Source organism: Macaca nemestrina, chromosome 3 (genome assembly GCF_043159975.1).
Source record: "Macaca nemestrina isolate mMacNem1 chromosome 3, mMacNem.hap1, whole genome shotgun sequence".
Classification (NCBI taxonomy): domain Eukaryota; kingdom Metazoa; phylum Chordata; class Mammalia; order Primates; family Cercopithecidae; genus Macaca; species Macaca nemestrina.
The window spans coordinates 137,911,452-137,923,350 of NC_092127.1; the positions used below are offsets into that span (position 1 = coordinate 137,911,452).

General features: G+C 36.8%; 1 long non-coding RNA gene across 1 annotated transcript; it reads right to left on the reverse strand.

Annotated features, from left to right (window-relative positions):
* Nucleotides 1-1,593: 1,593 nt before the first annotated feature.
* LOC105477277 (uncharacterized) lies at nt 1,594-4,109 on the reverse strand. The gene is made up of 3 exons (XR_984592.2): nt 3,739-4,109; nt 3,349-3,471; nt 1,594-1,834 (listed from the first exon to the last, which is right to left on the reverse strand). It is a non-coding gene; the product is annotated as an uncharacterized lncRNA (long non-coding RNA).
* Between the last annotated feature and the right edge of the window lie 7,790 nt (nt 4,110-11,899).

Below are 11,899 nucleotides of genomic sequence, written 5' to 3' on the forward strand. Positions count from 1 at the left end.
TCACAAGTTACCTTTGGTTGTCATGTCTGTTTGGTCTTCTTTAATCTGAAACAGTTAATTCTTTCTTGTATTTCAAGATCTCAATATTTGAATAATTCAAACTAGTTATTGTGTAGACAATCCTTTGATTTGGGTTAGTCTGATTACCCCTTCATGATTAGATTCAGAGTATGCATTCCTGACAGAAATATCATAGAAATGTTGTTATGTCCTTCTCAGGAAGCACATGATGTCTATGTGTCCCATTATTAGTGATGTGAACTTTGATCATATGGTCGAGGTTATTTCTACCAGGTTTATCCAATGTAAAGAAAGTTTTTTCTTTGAAATTAATAAATATATTGTAGAGATGCACTTTGAGAAAATGTATAGTAAGTATCCTAGTTTTCATCATACTCTGATTTTCGAATTCATTTATTTTTACCTGAAACAATTATTACTATAGGGACTGCAAAATGGTGATTTTCTAAGTCCATCATTTCTCTACCTTTATTCTTTGGGATTTTGCTATAAGGAAGAGAGTTCACTTCTCCATCATTTATTTCCTCATTTCTTTACTTATATTAGTGTGGACTTACAGATTTTCATTTTGTTATCTAGGTTATATGCCATTATTATCAATAGTCATGATGATGTTCAAATTGTCTCAAATGTAGCTAATGGAAGCCTCTTCAAGCAGGCTCCTGAGTCCTTTGCAACATGTCCCCTTTATTCTTTGACCACTTCCTTGCTTTGGGACACAGAAATGTTCCAAGTTCACTTTGTACTTTTCATGCCCTGGACCTGGAATCAGACACTTTTGCAAGGAGACCCAGATTCTTTTAGTGGAGAATGATATTTTGAAGCCCAGATCTAGGTCCTAGGTGTACTCATTGCTACTGACGTGTTCTTTGAAACCTTTCAAGCATTCCTAATGAGAGCTATTTTAGCTGACAGATGATTTAGGAACATCTATGAGTTAATCACCCAACAGTCTCACAACCACAATCTCTACCTATATATTACAATAACTACGTCTCCTTCACCCCAACTTGTCCAGTTGGTATACTCCAGGGTTGTTTTCAATCATTTGGGCTTCCTAAGGATCACTTTCTCCAGGGCTGTGTTATTAATCTCCATCCAAAAGGCAAGATAGGTAGGAGAGCAATCCCATCTCCTACCTACCTCTCCTATTTTGCCAAATTAGAAGATACAGGTCCCTTTCTGCCTTGAAAATGTTCTCAATCCTTCCTCCTCTTTCTCATCCCTTTTTTCACACAAATTTCTCTCACCTACACTTTATCCTGGTATTTCTTAGAAGTGACTCTGCACAGAGGTTGCTTCTCAGGGTCTCTTTATAGACTCTGGAATTTGTGGCTGGAGAGAAAAAGGAAGTAGTATAGATACCACCTTTCTCCTTTCTCTGCTTCTCTGCCCCCAAACCTCATCAAACATATCCCAGGGAACTTAGAAAACAGAGAGAAATCCATCAGCCCCTGAAGATTGTGAGGTTTAAACCTTGAGACCAGTAGAATCTCCTATAAGACAACAAGTAATAGTCAAAGAAAACAAGGTAAAGTCGATCATATAAAATGAAACAAAATAGAATTTGTTAAGACCACTTAAAATGTATTAGACTAAAAAGGAACATAAGGGGGCTCCCACACAGAGAATATTTAGGTTTAGGGTTGCATGATGTGCAGAGATCACATCAAGGAGTTCAATTTTCTATCCACAGTTCAGAGGTCAGGCTTTAGACTTTCATGGCGGAAGTCTTCAGGGAATCACTTTGAAGACAGAGAAGTAGGAACTATAGTGAAAGGATTTTTATGTAACCATGATGTATCCCACACACCTGGAAGTAGAAAAAGCAAGGAAAAATTACAATAAGTAGTATATGGAGAGTTAACTTGGGTACTATTGAATATCTCATTAGTAAAACACTTCTCTCTATGTGTATAGATAAATTTCCCAGTGTATATACACACTTATTTATTTTCTCCACTGAAAGGCATTTCACTATAGAGAGATAACAGAAAGAAATATACAGTTGGCTCTTGAACAACATAGAGGTTACAGTCACTGATCCCCTGTGCAGTCAAAAATGTGTATATAATTTTGACTCCCCCAAAACTTAACTACTAATAGATTGCTATTGACTGGAAGGCTTACCGATAACATAAACAGTTGATTAATACATATTTTTTATGTTATATATATTACCTACTGTATTTTTACAATAAAGTAAGATAGGAAAAAACAGTTATTAAGAAAATCATAAGGATGAGAAAATACATTTGCAGTACTGGATTGTATTTATCAATACTGTAAGTTTATGTCATCTGTTTACAAGATGAATTGCCTATCTGAAATGGTGGGCAACTGCATCTGACGTCCTCAATCTATGGTACTTATCAAGTAACTCAGCTTTTGCTTGTAATGTCATAACTTTTCTCTGCTTCTTGGGAGTACTTCCAGCATCACTAGTCACACTTCATGTGGGTCCCATGATGTTATTCAAGGTGTATTATATTGTACTAAACATGATGAAAAATAAACAAGAAACTTGAGAGATAGCTTTTTACTGTGATACACAATTTACTGGAGAGACAAACTGCTTACAAAGAGATGATCAGCATGAGGTGGCATTTTAAGTGGATACTTGTAACACTTGAGCTCACCACAATAGCAACAAGAGGTGGCTATAAAATTATTACAGTAGTATAGTATGCACTATAGTTAATTTTATGAAGTTATGATTTAATACTACACCTTTTTATTTGTTTACATTTCTCTCAACTACAAATGGTACCATATACAGTCTGTGTTTGTGTATGTATGTTTCGATAAATGTTAACTTTTTATAATAGATTTGTGTATATTTTGTGGTAGTAAGTGATAAAATAGACTACTATCTACAAATATTTTATGCATTTATGACATACTTTTTCTTGATTTTTTTCTATATTTTTATGCTTTGCAGTTTGTTTGTGTTTTCTTTTAAATGTCAAAATCTCCAAAAATTTTTTCAATGCATTTATGGGAAAAAATCCACTTATAAGTGGACCTGTAAGTTCAAACCTGTGTTGTTCAAGGGTCAACTATATATATTGCAATTTTAGGTTGAAAGATATATTTTATAATTTACATTTATTTTATTTTATCAAAAATATATTTTATTTTATCAAAGATATACCTTTTATTTTATCAAAGATGTATTTTATTTTATCATTTACTTATAAATGATAATATACATAATTTATATGCAATAATAAATTAAGAAATAAGCCTATATCCTTCAACAGATTTACAGTACTTATTGGTTGTCCAGACCTGAGTTCAACCCAGTCAATGTTCTGTGTGACTCACCTTCAGAAATCTGATATTCTATGGACTTGTTGCCCAGGCTGAAATCCTTGCCTTCTTGCCAAGATAGAAGAGAAGTGGGAAATAGAACACATTTTCTCTTCTTTCCTGGAGCCATAACTCTCCCTACACCATAGAGAGAAAATTTCATATCCTCTATTCAAAGATGAGAAAAATTCCAGAGTTACCCCTACACATTCAAAAATCAAGACCAGGAAAGCCAAGAGAACCCACAGACTCTTTGAAGGAAGCAGATTGCTCCTGCAGGGCCCCTGGAGACAGCCAAAAACCTGTGAATTCCCAATGTGTGAAAGGAGAATTGTCTGCCCCCAAACACACACTCTCACTGGGGAACCTGAAGTTCCAGATCGTGGGAGAAGGATTTGACCTTACCTGGAGCGGAGACAAATTTAGAGAGCTGAGTGAAATACAGGCGTAGAAGAAGCAGTGGGAAGACCCCTGTGGGTTCTCGGTCCCCAAGGAAGTCATTTCCGACTTTGTCTCACAGAGGTCCTTGGGGAGGGCTGCCAGAGGAACCAGAAAGAGACCACACGGAGAAGGAAACTTCCAGCAGAACTTTGTAACAATTTTGACTGAATGCAAAGTTTCCTGGGCAGAAATCAGGGGAGGGGTGAATCAGGAGTGCAGTCACAGCACAAAAGCCATGGCAGGTGGAGAGAGGTGAAACTTAAAAGCCCTGCTTTCCTTCTTAGCTGGGAGGCTGGTAGCCTGGGGCAGTTTCTCAGCCCTGCTCAGTCACTGCCTGGAAATAACTTGGTTCTGTTGAGGGAGCACAATAAAAGTGAAGCCAGCCTTTTGGGCTGAGTGATGCCTGTAACTACCAGCTTTCACCCATTTCCCTGGTGGCCCACATGACACAGGAGAGGCAGCCGTAATCCCCCGGGGAGCAGAATTCCACTGGCCTGAGAACCACACCCCCCTCCCCTGCAGCAGCTGCAGTATGACCCGCCCAAGAAGAGTCTGAAATTAGACATGTTTAACCTTGTCCCCACCTGATGGTCTTGCTCTACCTGCCCTGATAGACCAAAAAAAGGATATAACCTCTTGGGAGCTCTAAGACCCCACCTACCGCCTGATGGTCCCTATACTACCTCAGCTGATGCCCTCTTGAAAGTGCCACCTCCTGACTGGAGGCCAACCAACACAAAACTAGTGCAATAAACAAAACTACAACTAAGGACCCTCACAGAATCTGTTTCACTCCTCTGCCCCCTCCACCAGAGCAGGTGCTGGTGTCTACAGCTGAGAGACTTAAAGATGGTTCACATCATAGGACTCTGTGTAGACAATCCCAGCCCAGAGCCTGGTAACTCTGCTGGGTGGCTAGATCCAGAAGAGAAATAACAATCATTCCAGTTTGGGTCTCAGGAAGCCACATCCCCAGGGAAAGGGGGAGAGCACTACATCAAAAGAGCACCCCATGGGACAGAAGAATCTGAACAGCATCCCTTGAGCCCCAAATATTTCCTCTGACATAGTCTACCCAAATAAGAAGGAATCAGAAAAACAATTCTGGTAATATGACAAAACACGGTTCTTTAACACCCCCAAAAGATCACACTAGTTCACCAGCAATAGATCCAAACCAAGATGAAATCCCTGAATTACCAGAAAAAGAATTCAGACAGTCAATTATTAAGCTAATCAAGAAGGAATCAGAGAAAGGTGGAGTCCAACTTAATGAAATCAAAAAAGTGATAAAAGATATGAAGGGAAAAATCTTCAGTGTAATAGATAGCATGAATAAAAAGCAATCACAACATCTAGAAGTGAAGGACACATTTAGAGAAATGCAAAATGCACTTGAAAGTTTCAGCAATAAATCAAACAAGGAGAAGCAAGAATGTCAGAGCTCAAAGACAAGGTTTTTGAATTAACCCAATCCAATAAAGACAAAAAGAAAAAAAAAATTAAAAAATGAACAAAGCCTCCAAGAAGTTTGGGGTTATGTTAAATGACCAAACCTGAGAATACTGGGTGTTCCTGAGGAAAAAGAGAAATCTGAAAGTTTGGAAAACATATTTGAGGAAATAATCAAGGAAAACTTCCATGACCTAGTTAGAGATCTAGACATCCAAGTACAAGAAGCTCAAAGAAAACCTGGGAAATTTATCACAAAAGGATCATCACCTAGGCATAGTCATCAGGTTATCTAAAGTCAAGACAAAGGAAAGAATCTTAACAGCCATGAGTTAAAAGCACTAACTAGATAACCTATAAAGGAAAACCTATCAGATTAATAGCAGATTTCTCAGCAGAAACTTTATAAGCTAAAAGTGGTTGGGATCCTATTTTCAGCCTCCTGAACAGAACAATTATCAGCTGCATACAAGAATTCTGTATGCAGTGAAACTAAGCTTCATTAACAAAGAAAATGTAGTCTTTTTCAGATAAACAAATGCTGAGAGAATTCACCACTACCAAGCTAGAACCACAAGAACTGCTCAAAGGAGCTCTAAATCTTGAAACAAATTCTCAAAATACACCAAAATAGAACCTCCTTAAAGTATAAGTCTCACAGAACCTATAAACCACCCCCCTCCAAAAAAAAAACCACAAGATATTCAGGCAACAAATAGCATGATGAATAGAATAGTACCTCACATCTCAATACTAATGTTGAATGTAAATGTCCTAAATGTTCCACTTAAAAGATACAGAATGGCAGAATGAATAAGAATACACCAACCAAGTACCTGCTGTCTTCAAGAGACTCAACTAACACATAAGGACTCAAATAAACTTAAGGTAAAGGGATGGGAAAAACATATTCCATGCAAATGGACACCAAAAGCAACAAGGAGTAGCTATTCATATATCCAAAAAAATATATATTAAGGCAACAGCAGTTTAAAAAGACAAAGACAGATGTTATATAATAATAAAAGGATATGTCCAACAGGAAAATATCACAATCCTAAATATATATGCACCTAATACTGGAACTCCCAAATTAATAAAACAAATACTAGTAGACCTAGGAAATGAGATAGGCAACAATACAATAATAGTGGGGACTTCAATATTCCACTGACAGTACTAGAGAGGCCATAAAGACAGAAAGTCAACAAAGAAACAATGGATTTAAACTATACCCTACAACAAATGTACTTAACAGATATTTACAGAACATTCTACCAACAACTGCAGAATATACATTCTATTCATCAGCACACAGAACATTCTCCAAGATAAACCATATTATGGGCCACAAAACAAATCTCAATAAATTTAAGAAAATTGAAATTATATCAAGTATTTGCCCAGACCACAATGGAATAAAAGTGGAAATCAACTCCAAAATGAACCTCAAAACCACGCAAATACATAGAAATTAAACAACCTGCTCCTAAATGATTGTTGGGTCAACAATGAAATCAAGGTGGAAATTATAAAATTCTTTCAACTGAATGATAATAGTGACATAACCTATCAAAATCTCTGGGATACAGCAAAGTTGTGGTAAGAGGAAAATTCACAGAAGTAAGTGCCTACATCAAAAACTCTGAAAGAGGACAAATAGGCAACCTAAGGTCACACCTCAAGGAACAAGAGAAACAAGAACAAGCCATACCCAAGCCCAGCAGAAGAAAATAAATAACAAAGATCATAGCAGAACTAAATAAAATTGAAACAAACAAAAAAAACAAAAGATAAATGAAACAAAAAACTGGTTCTTTGAGAAGATAAAAAAATTGATAAACCATTGGCAAGATTAACCAAAAAAAGAGAAGATCCAAATAAGCTTAACTAGAAACAAAATGGGAGATATTACAACTGATTCCACAGAAACACAACAGATCATTGAAGACTCTTATGAATAACTTTATATGCATAAACTAGAAAACCTAGAGGAAATGGATAAATTCCTGGAAATAAACAACTCTCTTAGATTAAACCAGGAAGAAATAGAAACTCTGAACAGACCAATAACAAGAAGTGAGATTGAAATGGTAATTTAAAAATTGCCAATTAAAAAAAAAGTCCAGGACCAGACAGATTCACTGCTGAATTCTATCAGACATTCAAAGAATAATTGGTGCCAATCCTATTGACACTATTCCACAAGATAGAGAAAGAGGGAATCCTCCCAAAATCATTCTGTGAAGCCAGTATCACCCTAATACCAAAACCAGGAAAGTACATAACCAAAAAAGAAAACTACAGGCCAACATCCCTGATGAATATAGATGCAAAAGTTAAAAAAAAAAAAAAATACTAGCTAACCAAATCCAACAGCATATCAAAAAATAATTCATGATCAAGTGGGTTTCATACCAGGGATGCAGGGATGGTTTAACATCTGCAAGTCAATAGATGTGATACACCACATAAACAGAATTGAAAACAAAAATCACATGATCATCTCAATAGACACAGAAAAAGCATTTGACAAAATCCAGCATCACCTTTTGTTTAAAACCTTCAGCAAAATCAGTATAGAAGGGACATACCTTAATGTAATAAAAGCCATCTATGACAAACCCACTGTCAACATAGTGCTAAATGGGGAAAAGTTAAAAGCATTCTCCCTGAAAACTGGAACAAAACAAGGATGCCCACTCTCATCACATCTATTCAACATAGTACTGGAAGTCCTACTCAGAGCAATCAGACAAGAGAAAGAAATAAAGGGCATCCAAATCAATAAAGAGGAAGTTAAACTGTCGCTGTTTGCTGATGATATGACTGCATACCTAGAAAACCCTAAAGACTCCTTCAAAAAGCACTTAGATCTGATTTTTAAAAATTCAGAAAAGTTTCAGGATACAAAATTAATGTACACATATCAGTAGCTATGCTATATAGCAACAGCAACCAAGCTGAGACTCAAATCGACAACTCAATCCCTTTTACAACAGCTGCATAATAAAATAAAATAAAATAAAATAAAATAAAATAAAATAAAATACTTAGGCATATACCTAACCAAGGAGATGAAAGACCTCTACAAGGAAAACTACAAAACACTGCTGAAAGAAATCACAGATGACACAAACAAATGGAAGCACATCACATGCTCATGGATAGGTAGAATCAATATTTTGAAAATGACCCTACTGCCAAAAGAAATCTACAAATTTAATGCAATTTCCATCAAAATATTACCATTAGTCTTCACAGAACTAGAAAAACCAATCCTAAAATTCATACGGAACTAAAAAGGAGCCCACAGAGCCAAAGCAAGACTCAGCAAAAAGAACAAACCTTGAAGCATCACATTACCTGACTTTATTCTATAAGGCTATAGTCACCAAAATAGCATGATACTGTTATAAAAATAGACACATAAACCAATGGAACAAAATAGAGAACCCAACGATAAAGCCAAATATTTACAGCCCACTTATCTTTGACAAAGCAACCAAAGTGGGAAAAGGATACCCTATTCAACAAATAGTGATGGGATAGTTGGCAAGCCACATGTAGAAGAAAGAAACTGGGTCCTCATCTCCCACCTTATATGAAAATCAATTCAAGATGGGCCAAAGACTTAAATCTAAAACATGAAACCATAAAAATTCCAGAAGATAACATTGTAAAAACCCTTCTAGACATTGGCTTAGGCAAAAACTTCACGACCTAGAACCCAAAAGCAAATGCAATAAAAACAAAGATAAATAGATGAGACTTCATTAAGGTAAAAAGCTTCGGCACAGCAAAAAATACAATCAGCAGAATAAACAGACAACCCACAGAGTGGGAGAAACATTTTGCAATCTATAAATCTGACAAAGGACTAATAACAAGAATCTACAAGGAACTCAAACAAATCAGCAAGAAAATAAACAATCCCATCAAAAAGTGGGCTAAGGACATGAATAGACAATTCTCAAAAGAAGATAGACAAATGGCCACCAAACATATGAAAAAATGCTCATAATCAGTAATTATAAGGGAAATGCAAATAAAAACCACAATGTGATACCACCTTACTCCTGCAAGAATGGCCATAATCGGACCGGATGCGGTGGCTTGTGTCTGTAATCCCAGCACTTTGGGAGGCCGAGGTGGGCAGATCATGAGGTCAGGAGATCAAGACCATCCTGACTAACACGGTGAAACCCCATCTATATTAACAATACAAAAAATTAGCTGGGTGTGGTGGTAGGCACCTATAGTCCCAGCTACTCAGGAGGAGGCAGGAGAATGGCGTGAACCCAGGAGGCAGAGCTTGCAGTGAGCTGAGATCGTGCCATTGCACTCCAGCCTGGGCGACAGAGCAAGACTCCATCTCTAAAAAAAAAAAGAATGACCATAATAAAAAAAATCAAAGATAATAGTTGTTGGCGTGGATGTGGTAAAAGCGAACAGTGTTACACTGCTGGTGGAAATGTAAACTACTGCAGTCACTATGCAAAACAGTGTACAGATTCCTTAAAGAACTAAAAGTAGAACTACCATTTGATCCAGCAATCCCACTACTGGGTATCTACCTAGAGGAAAAGAAGTCATACAAAAGATACTTGCACATCCATGTTTATAGCAGCACAATTCACAGTTGCAAAAAATATAGAACCAGCCCAAATGTCCATAAATCAACAAATGGATAAGAAAATTGTGGTCTGTATATATATATATACACCATGGAATCATACTCAGTCATAAAAAAGGAATGAAAATAATGGCATCCACAGCAACCTGGATGAAATCAAAGACCATTATTCTAAGTGAAGAAATTCAGGAATGGAAAACCACACATCATATGTTATCATTCATAAGTGGGAGCTAAACTGTGAGGATGCAAAGGTGTAAGGATGATACAATGGACTTTGGGGACTTGGGAGAAAGGGTGTGAGGGGGGTGAGGGATAAAAGACTACACATTGGGCACAGTGTACACCGCTTGGGTGATGGGTGCACCAAAACCAAAGAAATCTCCACTAAAGAACTTACTCATGTAACCAAACACCACCTGTTCCCCAAAAAAATTATTGAAATTTTAAAAAAAGAAGAGAAGTCCTCCCTCCTACCACCTGAATCTGGCTCCACACTGCCCTGCACTTCCTGCAGGTATCTAGGAGCTATAACACCGCCCTATGTTCCATTAAGCCATCTTATAAAGATTTCCCTGGAGAGATTTCTCTTTGTGTCCTTCTGCTTTCTTTTTTCAGTTTTATGTTGTTGTTGTTAAGCATGCTTTTTAGTTCTTTAGCTTCATAAATAATAATGTGTTATTTTTTAAAAAGAAAAGCCTCACCATGAAAATCCAGGTTCCACACACCTACGATGTACCCGCAACATTAAAACTGAAAAAGGAAAGAAAGAAAATCCAGGTTCTAGGACTAGAACACACTTGATTCTTCACCCTGATGTTTCTCTGTAAATACACCATTGGTCTATGATTAAAACTGACCCAAGTTGGTATTTCTACAAGGATCGAGGAATCTTAATGCTATTATTTTTATGATGTGTTGAAAGAGGAAGGCGAAAAGATTAAAATCTTGTGGACAGATACATTGTAGTAAGAATTGATTAAAGATTACTATTGTACAATTTGATAATATAATCTGATTATGGATTCTGTCTGTGATCCGTAAAGGCAAGAGGCCACATTATTTCCACTCTTCATGGTGAGGAAAAGCTCATTTTAAAAGTTGTAAGCAAAAGAGAGGACTTAGGTTGACCTCCTGCTGAAGTTTGATCTACTTTTGTTGATTTTGAACTTACATTAGTCCTTTCATTCTTCCATATATGAGCTCTATTAAATGCCCATTTCTCTGTCCAAGGGTCAGGGTGAGGCCTGGATATGTCCCAAATGGGATTTAGTCTGGGCCTAGAAGCTCTTCTCTGTCACACATTCTCCCTCCCTTAGCAATGATGTCCTTGAGGGAGGATTGTTTTCCATGACTAGTGATAAAAGGTTCAAGCCTATACTCCTTACACTGAAAATCTGGAAAGGAGGGAATCAGGATAAACAGTGCAAGGATAATTAACTTGAACTTTTCATTATAAAATAGTTAAAATAACAAAATTTTCTTTCCATGAAAATCAAGACACTTTTGCTTATTTGTCTATACTCACTCACTGACTTAATTTGAAGAACAATCGAGGGAAAAAAAAGAAAAACCTAAACCTTAATTTTTTACAGTCAAATTGTCACACTAGATATAGCTCAGCCTTCACCCTTTTGAGAGCTACCACCAGCTGAAGAAAGTAGAGCTCTCTCAACAATTTCCTCTCTGATTCTTCCCCAAAAGAGCAAGTGTGATTATCTTTCAAAAGCAAATCCAGAACATAAATATGGTCTACGAATGGTTCACTTTTTGTGGTCCCTTTTCTGATTCAGGAATCAGAGGTGGCTCATCAAATGAGGAAACAAAGAATGCTTTATTTCTCTTATTATGCATCATTTTTAACAAAATCCATAGGAATGATGAGGATGAAGAAAAGAAATAGTCTAAACTCCTCTTGTCAACCCCCAAGTTCCCATCACCAGCACTAATGAACAGCTTTCTTTTTTTTTTTTTTTTTTTTTTTTTTGAGACGGAGTCTCACGCTGTCGCCCAGGCTGGAGTGCAGTGGCGCGATCT